This window comes from Rhinoderma darwinii, chromosome 1 (genome assembly GCF_050947455.1).
Source record: "Rhinoderma darwinii isolate aRhiDar2 chromosome 1, aRhiDar2.hap1, whole genome shotgun sequence".
NCBI lineage: Eukaryota > Metazoa > Chordata > Amphibia > Anura > Rhinodermatidae > Rhinoderma > Rhinoderma darwinii.
The window spans coordinates 75,575,798-75,595,322 of NC_134687.1; positions in this window are offsets into that span (position 1 = coordinate 75,575,798).

A 19,525-nucleotide genomic window follows, 5' to 3' on the forward strand; every position below is an offset into this window, starting at 1 on the left:
AAATTGCACTGCACTAATCGGCAGCCCCTTCTCTCTATCAGTGCAGGATAGAGAGAAGGGACAGCCCCTTCCGTAGTAAAAGTAAAAGAAATTCATACTTACCCGGCCGTTGTCTTGGTAACGCGTCCCTCTTTCGACATCCAGCCCGACCTCCCTGCATGACGCGGCAGTCCATGAGACCGCTGCAGCCTGTGATTGGCCTGTAATTGGCTGCAGTGGTCACATGGGCTGAAACGTCATCCCAGGAGGCCGGACTGGAGGAAGAAGCAGAGAGTTCTGGCTAAGTATGAATGTCTTTTTTTTTACAGCTTGATCTATATTGTGATCGGTAGTTTCTGTCCAGGGTGCTGAAACAGTTACTGCCGATCGAGTAACTCTTTCAGCACCCTGGACAGTGACTATTTACTGATGTCGCCTAGCAACGCTCCCGTAATTACAGGTGCACACACGTAGTCACCCGTAATTACGGGAGCCCCATAGACTTCTATGGGCCTGCCCGTGCCGTAATTACGGCCTGAAATAGGACAATTTCTATATTTTTCAACGGCACGGGCACCTTCCCGTAAGCATACGGGGAGGTACCCGTGGCCAATAGAAGTCCATGGGCTCGTAAAAACGTGCCGTAGTTACGGCCCGTAATTACGGGCATTTTTACGTTCGTGTGCATGGGGCCTAAGCTAATGGCTCAAATGCCATAACATTTAGAGAGTGTGTAATATGTAAAAATAACTGGCAAGAGACATTGTGGGCAGATTCATCCATGTATTTAGGCCAGTTTTCTGGCGTACAGTAAATACATTTATAAAATATGACATTTGTGCCGAATGCCATATTTATGAAGCCCTGTGCCACCTTTTGTAACACATAATAATGTGTTGGAAAAAGTGGATCAGTTTTAAAAGTCTCACCTAGTGTGCACTTTTTATATAGATACAGTTTTAGAAAATAGGACGACTAGTTGTCAGCCTACACCAGATTCTTTAACAGGGCTGTTAATGAATCTGGTGCAATATTTACTTGGGGAGAGACTGGCACACTGTTCGTAAGGTGCGCCAGTATTAAAAATGTCCCCTATATTCTCTTTTGCAAACCTCCCTTCACAGACCAAATATGACTCTCTCCATACTCATGCTAGGGACCATCAGTCATCTTCTCCAGCAAAATGCAGATGAAAAAAGTGATAGTGATATGTCAATAATACCCAATATCCATCATGGTCACCACTGGTAGCAGGGTCTATTGCTATGCAGCAACTTAAACTTATTTGGCTCAGCCAATCAAGCTAGAACTGCAAATAGTCATACCAATGTGATTTTCACCAGAATGGTCCTTTGTAAACATACTTTCCAATGTCTTTTTATTTTTAAAAAAATGTCCTGGTTAGATGGTGCTAACAATATTGTGAATGCACGAGTAAGTTTTACAATGATTTTTATGATTACTACAATAATTAACTCAGTACTTCTGATAGGTCACTACAAGATCAATATGACAAAATTTGTTTTGCACACAACTCGATTTGGTTCAAATAAATTCGCCACGTATCGCAAGTGCACGGATTGCCCTGAAAATTTTTGTCTAACTCTCTGATGTCTTCTAGAACTGTATACAACCTCTTTCAAGCTCATTAACGCCAAGCCAGCATTAGTAATGTCCTCCACCTATACACCTCATGTTTGGCTGTGTTAGAGGGAGGGATAACCATAGTGCATTTTAGGAAGGCTGCCTGCCAGTGGCGTAACTACCGCCGTAGCAGCAGTAGCGGCTGCTACGGGGCCCGCGGCATGAGGGGGCCCGTGTCGCCCGCCGGCATGGGCCCCCACCATGGCCGGAGGCTCTGCTAGCAGCCGCTATGGCTGCTACAGCGGGATGCCACTGAACACTACGGCAGAGCAGGGAGGTATCTCCCCGCTCTGTCATTAACTGGTTCCCGACCGCTGGCTGTATTTTTACGGCCAGCGGTCAGGGTCCTTAAAACCCGAGCTATAGACTTTCTACGGCTCGGGTTTTAACTTGCTGCCCGCGCGATCGGGCAGCTGAATGTCGGGTCTCCGGCTGTCAGTGACTGCCGGGGACCCTGAGGAGAGGATAGAAGCAGCTTTCGCTGCTTCTGTCTTCTCTGATCACTTGTACACAGCGCTGAATGCGCGCTGTGTACAGGAATAGAGACAGCAGCAGCGCCGCTGTCTCTATTCCTCCCGGTGATCATGTGACTGGTCACATGATCGCCGGGTGCCGTTAGTGGCAGGCTGCTGCTGGGTCTTACTAGACCCAGCACAGCCCTATTAGTGACAATCGTCACTATGAGAGGGCTGATTTCCCCTGTAACTGGGGCTGCTGTGCAGCTCCAGTTACAGTGGAAAAACATGGTGTAAAAGAAAGAATAAAAATATATAAAGTTCCCCAAAGGTCTTTTTGACCTTTGGGGGACAGACCATAGTAATAAAAAAATAATAAAGTAAAGTGCAAAAGAAATTTAAATAATAAACACACATAAAATAACCACCCCAAAAAAAAACGTTCCCCCCTCGCCAATCATTGTTGTAACGCTAGCGCTGACCCAATTACCCTAATATAGACATGTAATATATAAAAATTTACGGTAGACAATGACGGTCACAAATAAAAGGTCTATTTTAGGGTAAAACTATGTTATTACCAAAAAAAAAAAATTGCTGAAATGTAAAAAAGCTTATTTTTTTACTATTATTTTCAAACGTTATGAATAAAAATTCTAAAATAGCAAAAAAGGTGTGTATAAAAACGATAAAAAAATGAAACCTGCAATGTCTACGGAAAAAACTTCGCAAAAATCACGTCGTTAGCCCAACAAATAAAAAAGTTATAGCTATTTAACTAACACGTGCTAAAAAGTGCTAAACGGTGTCTGGTCCTGAAGGCGCAAAATAGAGCAAAAGACATGTATCCCCCCCCCCCTCTCCACAGGACATGTATCCCCTCTCCACAGGACATGTATCCCCCTCTCCACAGGACATGTATCCCCCTCTCCACAGGACATGTATCCCCTCTCCACAGGACATGTATCCCCTCTCCACAGGACATGTATCCCCTCTCCACAGGACATGTATCCCCTCTCCACAGGACATGTATCCCCTCTCCACAGGACATGTATCCCCTCTCCACAGGACATGTATCCCCCTCTCCACAGGACATGTATCCCCTCTCCACAGGACATGTATCCCCTCTCCACAGGACATGTATCCCCTCTCCACAGGATCTCCACAGGATAGGGGATACATATGTGATCGCTGGCGTTATCTACAGGGGGGCTGTATGGCGTTCTCTACAGGGGGATGTATGGCGCTATCTACAGAGGGGGGGCTGTAAAAAAGGCACTAACTACAAGGGGGGGGGTTGTGTGACACCCAGGGGAGGGGGGGCCCCAGTCAAAAGTTTGCTATGGGGCCCAGTCTTTCCTAGTTACGCCCCTGCTGCCTGCAATGCACTATGTGATCATGCGATCCTTTTTCTAATCATTAAAATGTTGGCCGGCGCTCTCCGGCACCAGCATTATGCCGCAATTCTTTACTGCGAACCCGAAAAGTTGCAGATTTTGACAAATCCGAAACTTTTGGAACATTTGGAACAGAATTAGATTAGTGTAGAATCGATTTGCTCTTCTCCATTTACATTTTGTTATTGTGATGGAACTGGTGATCCATATTTTTTTTTAGCAGTAGGGCAGTGAGGATTTACTGGCTACACATAGCCCAATGAATACATTTGAACAATGGCATACATGTCAGTCCACAACCTGCCCCTCCATCTCCCTACATGTAATCTCTGGTCCTCGCAAGACCTTCTTCTCTGCACTCCTTATATGTTCTTCCTATGATCGTCTCCAATATTTCTCCTCTGCATCCCCCATACTATGGAGCATACTACCTTAACATGTCAAACTGTCTCTCCCCACAACCAACCTCAAAACCCACCTCTAGCTTACATCCTGCAGTAACCCTGTCTCTACTATACGACTGTATGAGCAGCTTCTACCCTCACCTACTGTCTCTTTCCCTCATAGAATGTAAGTCGTCGTGGGCAAAGCTCTTTCTCCTTCTGTCTTTCACTGCTTTTCATTATCATTTGTTCACGTGTTCTGATTGGTATCTCATATGTACAGCACCGTGGAAGTTAATGGCACTTTAAAAAATAATACTAATAATAATAACGACAAGATAGCAGGTCTACCATTTGCCATGTGGGAATTATAATTGCCATATTCATGTCACTAAGCTTTCCCACAATAAGTAGAGTGCAATTTTTTTTACAAAAATATGTCTGCTTTCTTCGAAAACATCGCAACACTTGTCCACAGGTTGTGTGTGGTATTGCAGCTCAGCCCCATTACTTCTATGGAGCTGAACTGCAATACTAGACACAACCCACGTTATTTTTTTCTCTTCCTGTACAATCCCTTTAACATCTTAATAGGAGAATATTTTATACAACTGATTGGTACATGGCTCTGTCAGCGAAGGATTTTGTGGATATACACTACCATTCAAAAGTTTGGGGTCACCCAGACAATTTTGTGTTTTCCATGAAAACTCACACTTATATTTATCAAATGAGTTGCAAAATGACTAGAAAATATAGTCAAGACATTGACAGGGTTAGAAATAATGATTTTTAGTTGAAATAATAATTTTCTCCTTCAGACTTTGCTTTCGTTAAAGAATGCTCCATTTGCAGCAATTACAGCATTGCAGACCTTTGGCATTCTAGCTGTTAATTTGCTTAGGTAATCAGGAGACATTTCACCCCATGCTTCCAGAAGGCCCTCCCACAAGTTTGATTGGCTTGATGGGCACTTCTTGCGTACCATACGGTCAAGCTGCTCCCACAACAGCTCTATGGGGTTGAGATCTGGTGACTGCGCTGGCCACTCCATTACAGATAGAATACCAGCTGCCTGCTTCTTCCCTAAATAGTTCTTGCATAATTTGGAGGTGTGCTTTGGGTCATTGTCCTGCTGCAGGATGAAATTGGCTCCAATCAAGCACTGTCCACAGGGTATGGCATGGCGTTGCAAAATGGAGTGATAGCCTTCTTTATTCAAAATCCCTTTTACCTTGTACAAATCTCCCACTTTACCAGCACCAAAGCAACCCCAGACCATCACATTACCTCTACCATGCTTGACAGATGGCGTCAGGCACTCTTCCAGCATCTTTTCAGTTGTTCTGCGTCTCACAAATGTGCTTCTGTGTGATCCAAACACCTCAAACTTCGATTCGTCTGTCCATAACACTTTTTTCCAATCTTCCTATGTCCAATGTCTGTGTGCTTTTGCCCATATTAATCTTTTCCTTTTATTAGCCAGTCTCAGATATGGCTTTTTCTTTGCCCCTCTGCTCTGAAGGCCAGCATTCCGGAGTCGCCTCTTCACTGTAGACGTTGACACTGGCATTTTGCGGGTACTATTTAATGAAGCTGCCAGTTGAGGACCTGTGAGGCGTCTATTTCTCAAACTAGAGACTCTAATGTACTTGTCTTGTTGCTCAGTTGTACAGCAGGGCCTCCCACTTCTCTTTCTACTCTGGTTAGAGCCTGTGTGTGCTGTCCTCTGAAGGAAGTAGTACACACCGTTGTAGGAAGTCTTCAGTTTCTTGGCAATTTCTCGCATGGAATAGCCTTTATTTCTAAGAACAAGAATAGACTGTCGAGTTTCACATGAAAGCTCTCTTTTTCTAGCCATTTTGAGAGTTTAATCGAACCCACATGCTCCAGATTCTCAACTAGCTCAAAGGAAGGTCAGTTTTATAGCTCCTCTAAACAGCAAAACCGTTTACACCAGTGCTAACATAATTGCACAAGGGTTTTCAAGTGTTTTCTAATATCCATTAGCCTTCTGCACTATTAGAACACTGGAGTGATGGTTGCTGGAAATGGGCCTCTATACACCTATGTAGATATTGCATTAAAAACCAGACGTTTGCAGCTAGAATAGTCATTTAGCACATTAACAATGCATAGAGTGTATTTCTGATTAATTTAATGTTATCTTCATTGAAAAAAAACTGTGCTTTTCTTGCAAAAATAAGGAAATTTCTAAGTGACCCTAAACTTTTGAACGGTAGTGTATGTACAGAGCTTGGTACAGCAGCTGTATTTATGTACTGAACTTGGTTCTGGTACTGTATATATGTACTGAGCTTGGTTCTGGTGTTGTGTATAAAACTATATTGCTTGTAAAATGTACAAATGTTTTTATGCTCGAGTTACATAAAAAAAATGTAAAAAATAAATGACACGTCATTGATTGGTAGAGAAAACAAACATGGCGAGGGGGAAGGAGATGTCGGGAAAGAGGTTGGGGGGACGCCAAACTGAATCTTTGCCCCGGGTGCTTGAGAACCTAGCTATGCCTCTGCACAAAGACTTGAGTCTTTTCCTTCTTGCTTCTGGACACTCAACTGTAATTGCTCCCTAAAGAGCAGTCTGACATTTTGGGTGGGAGTAAAAAAAATATTAAATACTCTGTCAACAGCACCAAACACATTTCTTACCACGGGAATCTGGGAAGCTGCCATGATGGCTAGATTTAAAACATGGGAGCGTCAATGGGTATACACTACTTTAGGGTACTCCTGAGTTATAAGTGCTGCAGCACCTTTCACATTTCCTGCCATTGTTCCTGCTCCATCATTTTCCTGACCTAGTTTTTCCAAACATAGACCTGTCCTAGTAACGCCTGAAATAATTTCCTTTGCAAGGTTCTGACCGGTCACTCCTTCATTGCATTCGTTAAACCTCAGGAACCCTTCTCTTATACAGCCAGACTTTTTGACAACAAAGCGAATGACAAGCACAAACTGTTCTTTGTTATCAGTGATCTCATCAGCTATGATCGTAAAGAAATCATCCACATCAACCACTATCTTCCTAGTCAAAATGTTTTCAGATATAAATATTATGTCATTTTGGATACACCAACTTGTGTATCTAGAATTTTTGGCTGACATGTTTAGATGCTCTTGTAAATTCACTCTCTCCTTCACTTCAGAATTCTAAAATGGCTCTAAAGTTGATTTTATATGTATTTTATAGGTATTTTTTTTGAGACTGAGGCTAATGATACTGCATTCATATGCGTTGAAATCACCTGGTGCTTATTTAATGCACTAATCATTTTTGTACAATTTTAAAATGGCACAGAAATACAATTTTCTGCATAAGTCCTAGGGGGTTAAAAGACTGCACAGAAAACAGAGTCCTACATCAAGGACTTTAGAGTATGCACGCCATTTGTAAGTTGAAAGATATTGATGCTGGAAGTTAGGGCGGATTCAGACGAATGTGTTTTGCATCCGTGCCGGCCGCGTGGTTTTCCCCCGGCTCGCGCGGACTTAGAGAAGTCTATGGGGCAGTGCAGATAGTCCGTGAGTTTTGAAGTCAATGGGTGCGTGAAAATCACGCATGCCCCACGGAAGCACTTCCGTGGGACAAGCGTTATTCGCGCAATAACAGTAAAAGAATGAATGTAAACAGAAAAGCACCACGTGCTTTTCTGTTTACAAACATCCAAAGGAGTGTCAGAAAGATGGCGGCTGCGTAAAAAGCACGCAGCCGCGCATCCATATGAACTGGGCACACGGACCTGTCAAGTGCCTTTTGCGCACGCAAAACGCAGCGGTTTTTGCGTGCACAAAAATGGCACGTTCGTCTGAATCAGCTCTTATGCTGCTTTCAAATACAGAAAATTCTTAGGAAACGGAAAATCAGATGGCATTTTATAATAATTTTGAAGAAGATTACATTTCTCTGCGTCACTTAGGGAGTGACTTAAAGCAATACTGATGTCTGCTTGTGGAGGAAGCTGTCATGTGTGTGGAGAAGTGGGTGGATTTCTTAGATTTGTAGAAGTTCCTTCCTCCTCCCCAAAGTTTCTCTGTAAAACATTTTTGCAGATGACATTCCTGCCTCATGCTCAAAGCTTACCTCTAAAACAATGGGGGCTGCCTCTATGCTTGTTACTGGGGTGATTAATTCTGCATACTGTGAGAGCATTGTTCATGAACAGTAAAGGCCCTTTTACACTGGGCGATTATCGGGCAGACAAGCGTTCATACACAGGGCAGCGATCAGCAGATAAACGAGCAAACGCTCGATCATCTGCTGATCGTATCGTTTTAAAAAAGTTAAATATTGTTGTCGGCAGCGCATCTCCCTGACGCGCTGCCGACATGATAATAATGTATGGGGACGACAAATTTAGAAAAAAGGGTGTCGAATAATTACCCTAAATTATCCCTACAAGAAAGCAGGATATTCGCCCTTGGCAGCACATGACTCTTGGGGAACATAGTCCATACCACTGAACATCAGGACCTAGGTGTGCGGACCTAGGTGTGCGCTAGGCAGAAATGACAAGTGTACATTTATTAATCGTGCCATCGATAACCATTATTTTTCTGACAACACAATTGATGATTAATGATAAACGATAGTTTTATCGTTAATCTTCTCCATTCACATTGATCAATTATTACAATTACTCAGAAACGAACAAATCATGACTATAATTGATGAGAGTATAAATGGGCCTTTAATGGGGGTGTGATGAGGATTAGTGCCTACTACAGCTTGAGCTGTAAATACTGCATAGCCCCTGTGCTTTCCTCCCACTTTTCCTCTCCTTTTTCTCTGTGACTTCTCTTGTTAGGCGTCATGCACGAGACTGTAGTGGTGAGCACGGGCCGTGATTTGCGGCTCGAATGGCCGTGGAGTGTCACCCGCGGCTGCCCGCAAATCACGGTCTGCGCATATTGCCGTGTGCATTCATTTCAATGAGCCTGGACCGCAAAATGCAGCCGTAATAAGACATGTCCTATCTTTTTTGTGGTCCAGGCTACTGGGCAATGCATGAACAGTGGAAAACATGGTTGCGTGCATGGGCCCATTAAAATGATTGGGGCCGCAATTCACAGATTGTGGGTGAATTGTGGCCTCAAAAATACATTTGTGTGCACGGGGCCTTAGAGTTGACACAAAATTCAATAAGGAACTAATGTATGGCATCTGTGAAAAGCTAGAGAAATTAGGTAAAACATTGGTATTTTTCTAACAACAAAACCGCAGTGGTGTCTAAAGTGATGGTGAATAATTCTTACAATTTGACCGGCTCATTCTACAGCACATATAACATGAAAATGAACTAGTCATGCTTTAGCTGTCATTTATATAGTGCTGGAATAGAAGGGGTTTAGGTTATAAGAGGGAGGTGTTTTGGCGTGTAGAGAGGAGTGAGACAAAAGAGTGGGAACAGAGTGCTGGAGAGCTGACAGAGATTGTGCAGAACTATAGTAGTGATATGCCAAGAAAATCGGGGAGGGTCACCGAGTTATAGTTCAGACAGGGGTAAAACTGTCGTTTGCCATGCAGGGCAAGGGGAAAGCTGTCGTCTGACAGGCAGGGCGCAAACTGTCGGCTGCCAGGCAAAACGGAAATTGCTGGGAAAGATTTACTCAGCCTACAGAGACTGCGAGTACCTGGGCCGCAGTAACGTGGATGCAGTAGCATTAATTGCCACCTGCAGTTTATAGGCCGATATTGTCACACTGCAAAGATTACAATAACTGCCGTCACAGTAGTCAAGTTATCAGATATACCAAAGCAATGTTAAATTTGTATCTCTCCCTCTCACCTGAAACTTTTACCCTGCCTGTACCTATTAGTGAGAACCGCCACAAGTTTTATATTTCTCTGAAACCGCTATGCGTTTACACCTTGAACTGTAATCGTCATAATTTGTACCTCTCAGCAGTAAAAACTGTTTTGTCAGTTGCCGGTTCCAACGTCTACCGGCTAATCCACTGCAGGTGAAACAAAGTTTTCACCCACCCTCCACTAGGGCTCTCCAACACTTTGGCGCTGCGATCAGGGTCTGACAAGAGGATGGCAGAATACCAAATTGGAAAGTGGCGGCAGTTCAGAACTGGCAATAAAACCATGCACGGAATTGTGGTCTGGAAATACAAGGCCTGGGCAGGGTCAAGAGAGGCCTTGTGGTAGAAGTCATCTCTGCATAAGGACCATAGAAGAGGAATTCTACCAGAGGACAGTAATTTGTTCCTCCAAGGAATAGTGTCACAGTAGGGAAAGGACCCTGCGAGAAGTGCTAATGCAACCATCTGGGGAGGTAGACCCAGCTACTTGGCAACTTGGAACAGTGGCGTGGTTCCATCGTCTAAAGGGTTATGAATTTATTATAGTGGATGTTACATTGGAAGAAAATACTTTTGCACTGTCAGTCCATTAAGTCCGCCTGTAACATTTGTGGAAGGAAGAACGAGTGGAGTTTAAGATAGTGGAGGGAAACCGAGGTAGATGGGTCGCTGGAGTGACCTGCCCAAATGACGTCAGAGATCCTGGTGGGCAGACTAGCTACTGGTGAAAATAGTGACCACCTTTGCTCCCGAGTCCACCGTGGAAAGAGTAGATTCCCCCATCGAAGGCCTTAATTGCAGGTGAGAGGCGGCTGTCTTACCTTAACACCAACCGTACTAGACCTTCCAGGCGTATAGGCTACATGGTGGATATGACTTACAAGCACAACACAATCTATTAACCCACTTATCACCCCTTTGTTCATGTACATTCCAATAGGTGCATGCAGGCAGGAACAAGACCGTCCCAGTTAGGTGTATAGACTTGCGTGCCTAGCAGGGAAACAGCTTCCTGGGGCAGAAAGCATGGGGGAATGTTCGGTGCTGAGGATGGCACCTATTAAACCCACGGGAAGTATAAGGCGGTGAAACGCCCCTTTCTCAAGTACTACGTCCTTAGACACGAAACACTTTTAAACGTTGTCTAGCTGTTATAAATGGTGACTTTAAGGCTGGGTTCACACGACCATGTTACGTCCGTAATGTACGGAATGTATTTCGGCCGGAAGACGCGGACCTAACACAGTGCAGGGAGCCGGGCTCCTAGCATCATAGTGATGTACGATGCTAGGAGTCCCTGCCTCTGCGTGGAAATACGTTCCGTACATTACGGACGTAACATGGTCGTGTGAACCCAGCCTAAAGTTGCGTGTATTAGGGTACCCAGGGTAACATGCAGAGAAATCAAGTATCTGAATACCGTTCTTTTTATAAATATGTATAATGTTGTATATTGTTTTATTCGATTGGGGGCACTGTGACATCAAAAGGTTCTTGCGCAACATGCGGATGTCTTAGGCACGCACGACCCCCTGTAGTAGCAGGGGTTTAGGTTATAAGAGGGGGGTGTTTTGCCACTTAGAGAGGAGTAAGAAAAAAGAGTGGGAACCGAGTGATGCAGAGCTGACGTAATGTGTGCAGAACTACACTAGTGACAACAAACTGTTCACCCACCCTCCATTAGTTCCCCCTGCAAGCTGATCGCTGGGGGTCCTAGCTTATTGCCAAATGTTCCTTCTAACATGTGGGGATTGCACAATGAGGAGCACCATATTGATGGGCACAAATTTAGGTAGATAAACATATTATAAAATAAATTTATATATATATATATATATATATGGATATAAAATGTCTACACACCCCTGTTATAATGCCAGGTTTTTGTCATGTCAAAAAATCAGTACAAGATTAATAATTTCAGAACTTTCTCCACCTTTAATGTGACCCATAATCTGTACAATTCCATTAAAAAACAAACTGAAATCATTTAGAGGGGAAAAATAAAAACAACAAAACTACAATAATGTGGTTGCATAAGTGTGAACACCGTCTTATAATTGGGGATGTGGTTGTGTTCAGAATTAGCCAATCACATTTAAACTCATGTTAAATAGTAGTCCGCTGCCATTATTTAAAGTGATTTTGAGTAACCCCATATAAAGTTCAGCTGTTCTGTTAGGACTTTCCTACAGTTTCTTTGTTGCATGTGACAGCAAAAGCCATGGTCCGTAAAGGGCTTACAACACATCAAAGGGATCTGATTGTTGAAAGGCATCAGTCAGGAGAAAGGTACCAAAGAATTTCCAAGGCATTAGATATACCAAGGAACACAGTGAAGACGGTCATCAAGTAGTGAATTACATTTGGCACAACAGTGACATTACCAAGAACTGAACGTCCCTCAAAACTTTATGAAAAGACAAGACGAAAAATTGGTCTGGGAGGCTACCAATGGGCCTACAGCAACATTAAAGCAGCTGCAGGACTTTCTGCCAGGTACTGGTTGTGTAGTGTCTGTGACAACAATCTCCCATATTATTTATATGTCTGGGCTGAGGGGTAGGGTGGCAAGACGGAAGCCTTTTCTAACAAACAAAAACATCCTTGCCCGGCTATAATTTGCAAAGACCTACACCAACTCTGCCAAAAGCATGGGGAAAACGTGTTATGGTCTGATGAAACGAAAGTTGAACTTTTTGGCCATAATTCCAAACCGTATATTTGGCGCAAAGCCAGAACTGCATATCACCAAAAGAACACCATACCCACAGTAAAACATGGTGGAGGCAGCATTATCCTTTGGGGCTGTTTTTCTGCAGCTGGAACTGGGGCTTTAGTCAAAGTGTAGGGAATTATAAACAGTTCCAAATATCAGGCAATATTGTCACAAAAGATGAAGAGGAATTTCACCTTTCAGCATGACAACGACCCAAAGCATACCTCTAAATCAACAAAAGAATGGCTTCACCAGAAGAAGATCAAAGTTTTGGAATAGCCCAGACAGAGCCCAGACCTGAATCCCATTGAAAATCTGTGGGGTGACCTGAAGAGGGCTGTACACAGGAGACGCCCTCGCAATCTGACAGATTTGGAGCGCTTTTGCAAGGAAGAGTGGGCAACAATTGCCAAGTCAAGATGTGCCATGCTGATAGACTTCTACCCAAAAAGACTGAATGCTGTCATAAAGTCAAAGGGTAATTCAACAAAGTATCAGTTTAAGGGTGTGCATATTTATGCGACCACATTATTTTGGTTCTTTATTTTTATTTTTCCACCCTAAAAGATTTCAGTTTGTTTTTCAATACAATTGTACAGATTATAGGGGACATTAAAGGTGGAAAAAGTTTTGTAATGATTTATCTTGGACTGATATAGTAACATGTCAAAAACCTGGTATTTTAACAGGCGTGTGTAGGCTTTTCATAACCACTGTATGTATATATATATATATATATATATATATATATATACGGTCATCAAGGCCTCCCACACAGCACGCAAAGTTTGAACAGCCCATTCCAACAAAATGTGTATGCAGGTGCAGGAACACCTGTGACTGCAAATATACAGCACACAAAAAAATGTTGACAGCACACTGCGAACACCAATGTCACCTAAACCGCTAAATATAAATAAATATGCATTACATGCTAAATCTACTTACAATAGGGAGGTTCTTAGTGCACATTTTGATCAAAAAGTGTTTGCCCACCTGCCACGACTAGGCAGCCTCCATAGGTGGGGACCTACTCTGCACATACACGCAGAACTGGGACTAAGCCTACATATATCTCAAACATTTTTTGATCAAAATGTGCACTAAGAACCTCCCTATAGTAAGTAGATTTAGCATATAATGCATAATTATTTATATTTAGCGGTTTAGGTGACATTGGTGTTCACAGTATGTTGTCGCCATTTTTTTGTGTGCTATATATGTATATATATATATATATATATATATATATATATATTGTGAGCTGGTGTCCCCCTTGGGTTGCTGTATTGGGCAGTCACGCACACGGAAAAAGGGTAAACAGACACAGCGGGTACTTTTTATTTGAACCAAACAAACAGATCCTTTTTGTACAGAGTTTGCGTCCACTGGGTAAAGCAACAAACAAAACAATATAACTTGTTGAAAAATAATCTTTAAAGTTCTCACCCTGTAGCAGTCACCACCTGAGTGTGCAAATCCCCTTTGTTAGGTGCTTCGGTCATAGCAGTCTCCCTGGAGGAATAACAACCTCCTTCCTCCTCACTCTCTCTCTTCACACTGTTAGCTTCCCTTTCAATCAGGGCCAGCTGAGACTCAGAACCTCTAGAAATCAAAACCTGGAGTGGAGGTATGGGAATGGCCATCCCACCCAGAATCTCTACAGCCATTCCTAAATCCCGGACCCTGAAATCCAGCCTAAAAAACTCCTGCTCACCAACTAACCTTGCTGAGCAACGAACTTCCCAGAGATTTACACCACTGAGATAAGAAATCTCAGTGGCACATACCTACCCTCTACCAGTCTTCCTACTGACTGTTTACTATATATATACATACGGTCATTATGGCCACATTAGGCACAGTGGTTATATTGGATATGGACTCCCACTCTGAAGCCTTCTTGTGCTCATCACCATACACAGGGTCTCTGGGTTCACAGCTTAGAATGACCTTGTACAATAAATGCTTCGACTTGCAGGACATTGCGACTGTGGCACAACATCTTTGTTATCTGGCCTATGTCTTTGTTCTCTATGGTAAAGATGCTGGCTACAGTCCAGTATGCAGAATTAAAATAAAGAATTAATATGAGTGTGAATATATATTGGCTTCTGTTGGGATAATATGGATTGAACAGAAAAAAGAATAGAAAAGTGACAGAACATGCTGCATGTAGAAATATAGATGTAAAAAATAAGACCTCATGAATGGCTATATTAACAGTATATCTGTATTTGGGATCTTTAAAGCAGAAGTAATGTGCATATTACAGAGGTTATATGGGAGTAGAAAAAGTATCTTCCTTTTTTTCAGAAATATCACCACTTATGTGTAAGGGGGTGGTGCGGCCCGTTTAAGTTCTGTGCCCCATCTCTATTTGTATCTTTCCCCCTGTACCTGTCTGTATTCAAGAATCTTCCTTGCCCCCTGTATGTGGACGATTCTGTCCCCCTTGTCCTCTGTGTCCTCTGTGTCGGAGGAGAGCTGTGGCGTTGGAGCATAGCTTCCTAGCCAGTAGCCCAGTGGTAACGTTATATAAATATATATACATATATGCCACTATGGCGACGGCGCTCTACGAGAGACTAGAATCTATAGAGGTATGCGTGAAGTGCAATAAAATAGGACATGTCCTATTTTTTCACGGACCCTTCACACGCTACGTTAAATTAATGGTCGTGTGAACGGCCCCATTGAAATACATGGGTAAGTGTAACGGCCGTTGTGATACACGCTCGTCTGAATGAGCCCTAACAAACTGAATGGAGGCTGAATTGCACCCCTACCAGTCAGGAAGATAGTTAAATAAGGTGTAGTTCTGAGTCTGGGAACAGAGTGGCTCTGAAACGTGTGTGAAAACCTGCTGAAAGCTGCATGACTCCTACTGGGGCCCATAAGGCCCTGCAAAACAAATAAAGTATTAACCGTATTGTGGCTTGCGTACCGGATCATATGGTTGTATTTGTCCACTAGAGTTTGTCTTAAAGAGATGGTACTTTAATAAAAGCTTGGACTTTGAACTGTGTTTAGGCTGCTTTTTGGTAAGGGAAAGTCGTGCCCTGTATTTTTATGCATTCCGATATTTCGGACTCCTGCACACTTGAGATTCTCAGTCTGAGGGCCGTTCAATAAAGTTTGTATTACTGTTTATGAAAAAAATTGTTTCACTGCAATGTCTGTGTCATCTTCTGGTAGACCCTGTTACTCATGTCCATGGGCTGTTTTGGGTATTGCAGCTCATCCCATTCTAGTAAATAGCAACTTCTATGGAACCCATGAGAAAGGGGGAGCCAGCTGAGGCCAGCCTTATCCATCTTTCCTATAGTCTGTGAAGTGGTGGCAGGTGCCCTATTTTAGTATGCCACTGGATGTGCTGTATATAACAAGGCGTCATATTGACCACTGTAAAACCTTGCCTTCATTTCCGCCTTCTAATAGGAAGATTTATTTACATAGAACAACGAGTGATTATAAAAAAGGGAAATGGAAATACTAACTAAAAATTATCTTTTTAATTATTAGAGTTGAATCCCTCTTTGTCAGGCCTTGATTTGTGTGGCTCCTACACTTGTTGCATGACTGTAACCTGTGTCTCTGCTGTGACAAACAGACGTAAAATAAGATTTTCCGGATACTATACAGTACGTGATTGTCCAATATACAATAAGCTTTTCAATGTTATTACTAATAGCAGCATTTTCAGTATTATACTAAAATGATATCTTCACATTGGGGCAGATTTACTATTCAAATTGAGCCAAAATTCAGGCTTACATGCTGTGCACCACATTTATTAACTATTTGACATGCTCGATAAGTGGGCATGGCTTAGCTGGAATGAGGCTTGGTTTAGAAAAATGGGGCATGGCTCAAAATACGATATTGTCTGCCAAAATTGTCTCAAATTTATAGCACAAAAAATGGTGTATACAAAGCGCTCCAAAAGCATGCACCACATAAATGTAACACATTTTCTGACGACCTTGTCAACTATTTTGAATTTTATATCCAGGTTTGTCCAATCTAGTTCCTCAATGAACACTGACTTAGAATGTGATCAGGTTAAGAATCCTCAGTACCAGTTCAGTCACTTGATGCTCCTGGGCCTTAGTGAAAAATCTTATTAGCTCGGTTTCACACACAGAGTTTTGATGCGTTTTCGGTGGCATTTTTCACAGCTTTTTTTAATATCGAGTATAAAATATGAGAGTAGTAAAAGGTTACGTTTACTGCTCTCCCCTGGGCATATAAAATGCTTTAAAAAAACTACACCCTGTTAATGTGGATGCACGAATCTCCTTGTCGGCTTGCATGGTTAGATACTGGGAAAAAATAGAGACTTGATCTAGCACTTCCAAATAAAATTTAATATGCCATGTGGCAGGAAAAGTGCATATACCAGTGTTCGGATAATACGCGTTTCGAACCTTCTAGTTCTTAATCGTAGCATAAAATGATGACATACAGGTGAAGTTTTAAAACCACAATGGGTCAATTGGAAAACACACCCCATGTTAAAGAGATACAACCCCAATAGAGTCAACTAAATTATTTTTTTTAAATATTACATATCACACAATTAATAAATTATGTTTAAGTGTGTGCATTTAATAATATATATATCAGTAAAAATACAATAAAGCACTTCTCCAGTTGAAACCTTTTTAATATCTTGTGTCGTTTCAAAATCCAAAAAGCCTATCTATTTAACACACGTCGTTGCCAGTTACCACCTCTCTTTTGTTTAAACACCTTCTCTAGCTCAAAGTGAAACCACTCTCCATTTTTCACCCTAGAACACTTACAAGTGGTATGGTTTGTCTCGGTCACCAGGGTAATCACCAATTCGTAGTGGTTGAGTTTTAGGAATCTCAGGAGCAATGCTGAGTCAGAGCGAAGTCAAAAGTCCTCACCGGGATAACAGTTACGATCTGACAAACCAGAGCAGGAGACGAAGACATAACCAGAAGATGGGCCAAAGGTCAAAACCAGTGGGTCAAACTACAAGTAACAGTTGACAAATCTGATGTGGGAAGACGGAGGTGATATCCAGAAACAAGTTTAAGGTCATGGTCAGAGTCAGGCCAGATTTACACGAACAAGTGCATACTCGTACGTGAAAGATTACCGTTTTTCATGTCCGATTTGCACCCATTAAGGTCCCGTTTTCACGGATCCCTCATAGACTTGAGTCTATCGAGGGATCCGTGAAAACAGAAGAAAATAGGACATGTTCTATTTTTCAATGGACCTTTCACACAGTCCGTTGAAACAGCCGTGTGAACAGCCCAATTGAAATACATCCGTCCGTGTGACGGCGGTTGTTTTAACGGTCGTCACACGGACGTATACTATGGTCATCTGAATTCAGAATCATAAAACAGTTTAACTAGCTAGACAAAATGTACCTTAATTCACAGTCAAGAGTATCCAGACGGATCTTCTCTTTAAAATGTGCCTCTGGTTGACATCATCAGGGTGGGTCAGTCGGTCGAGCCGGCAGCCCAGAGCAAGATGAGTTACAGTTCCCTTATTTAGTACACACACTGGCGTAGCTATAGGGGTCGCAGCGGTCGCAATTGCCCACAGCCCCCCGCACCACATCAATAAAAAGTTACTATAGTAACTCGGGCCGCGGGCCCCTGTTACTATAGTAACAGACTTTACTTACCTTCCTGGTTCCGGATCGCAGCGGAGGTCCTGACGTCAAGCACTGTGCGCAGCGCATGACGTCACAGCGCTATGCGCCGCGCACAGCATCGAGACGACACAACTACCGCTGCGGCTGAAGAGGAAGGTAAGATTAGCCCTGACTGGCGGGGTCCGACTCCCGGGACCCGCCAATCAGCTGTTTTGAAGGGGCCGCAGCTCTCGTACGAGAGCTGCTCCCCTTCATTCCGGTCACTTAATTCTGGTCACACTGTGAATCGGTGTCGGCGATTCACAGTGTGAGCGAGTAGTGAAATGAAGGGGAAGCAGCTCTCGTACGAGTGCTGCGGCCCCTTCAAAACAGCTGATTGGCGGGTCCCGGGAGACGGACCCCGACACATCAGCTATTGATGGCCTATCCTGTGGATAGGCCATCAATGTTTAGGGACTGCACAACCCCTAAGCCTACGATGTAGCAGGCTTAGAGGGCCCATGAGACAGGATCACAGATTGTGTGATGCTGTGATGCTGTCTGCTGGGCCCTGTATCTAAGCCAATCACATGGTAGGCTTAGATACATGGCCCATGCGTGATCCTGTCTGCTGGGCCATATATCTAAGCCAATCACATGGTAGGCTTAGATACATGGCCCATGTGTGATCCTGTCTGATGGGCCCTGTATATAAGCCTACCACACTGTAGGTTTAGATACAGGGTCCAGCAGACAGTAATCTTGTACTGTATAAGATTACTGTCTGCTGGACCCTGTATCTAAGCCTACCTTGTGGTAGGCTTAGATACAGGGTCCCACAGACAGTATCACACATGGGCCCTGTATCTAGGCCTAACACATGTGTTACTAATCTTTTTTTTTGTGTGTTTTCTTACAGGTTCGGTCGTTGGACTACCTCGGATTCCAGGACTACTTCGATGACGGCTTTTTTTTATTATCAATAAAATGGTTAATGAGGGTTGTGTGGGTTTTTTTTTTATTTCAATAAAATATTTTTTCTATGTCTTTGTGTTTTTTTTTTAAACTATATTACTACCGCCTTAGTAATGGCCGCCGGCTGATTGACAGCATCCATTGCTAAGGCTGGGCTTAGTGTTAGCCAGTGCAGAGGCTAACACTAACCCCCATTATTACCCCGGTACCCACCACCACCAGGGGTGCTGGGAAGAGCCGGGTACGATCCAGTACCTGACCATCTGTAGTGATGGTCGGCCACTGGGGTGGCCGCAGGCTGGTATTATCAGGAGGGGAAAGGCCAGATGCAGTGGCCCTTCCCACCCTGGTGATGCTGGCTGCTGCTGCTTTATTGTATCTGGCTGGTTATGAAAAATGGGGGGACCCCACGTCATTTAAAAAAAAATTAAATAAAAAATAATTGGAAAGAACGATGTCGGGTCCCCCCCAATTTTCATAACCAGCCAGATACAACACAGCAGCAGCAGGCAGCATTAC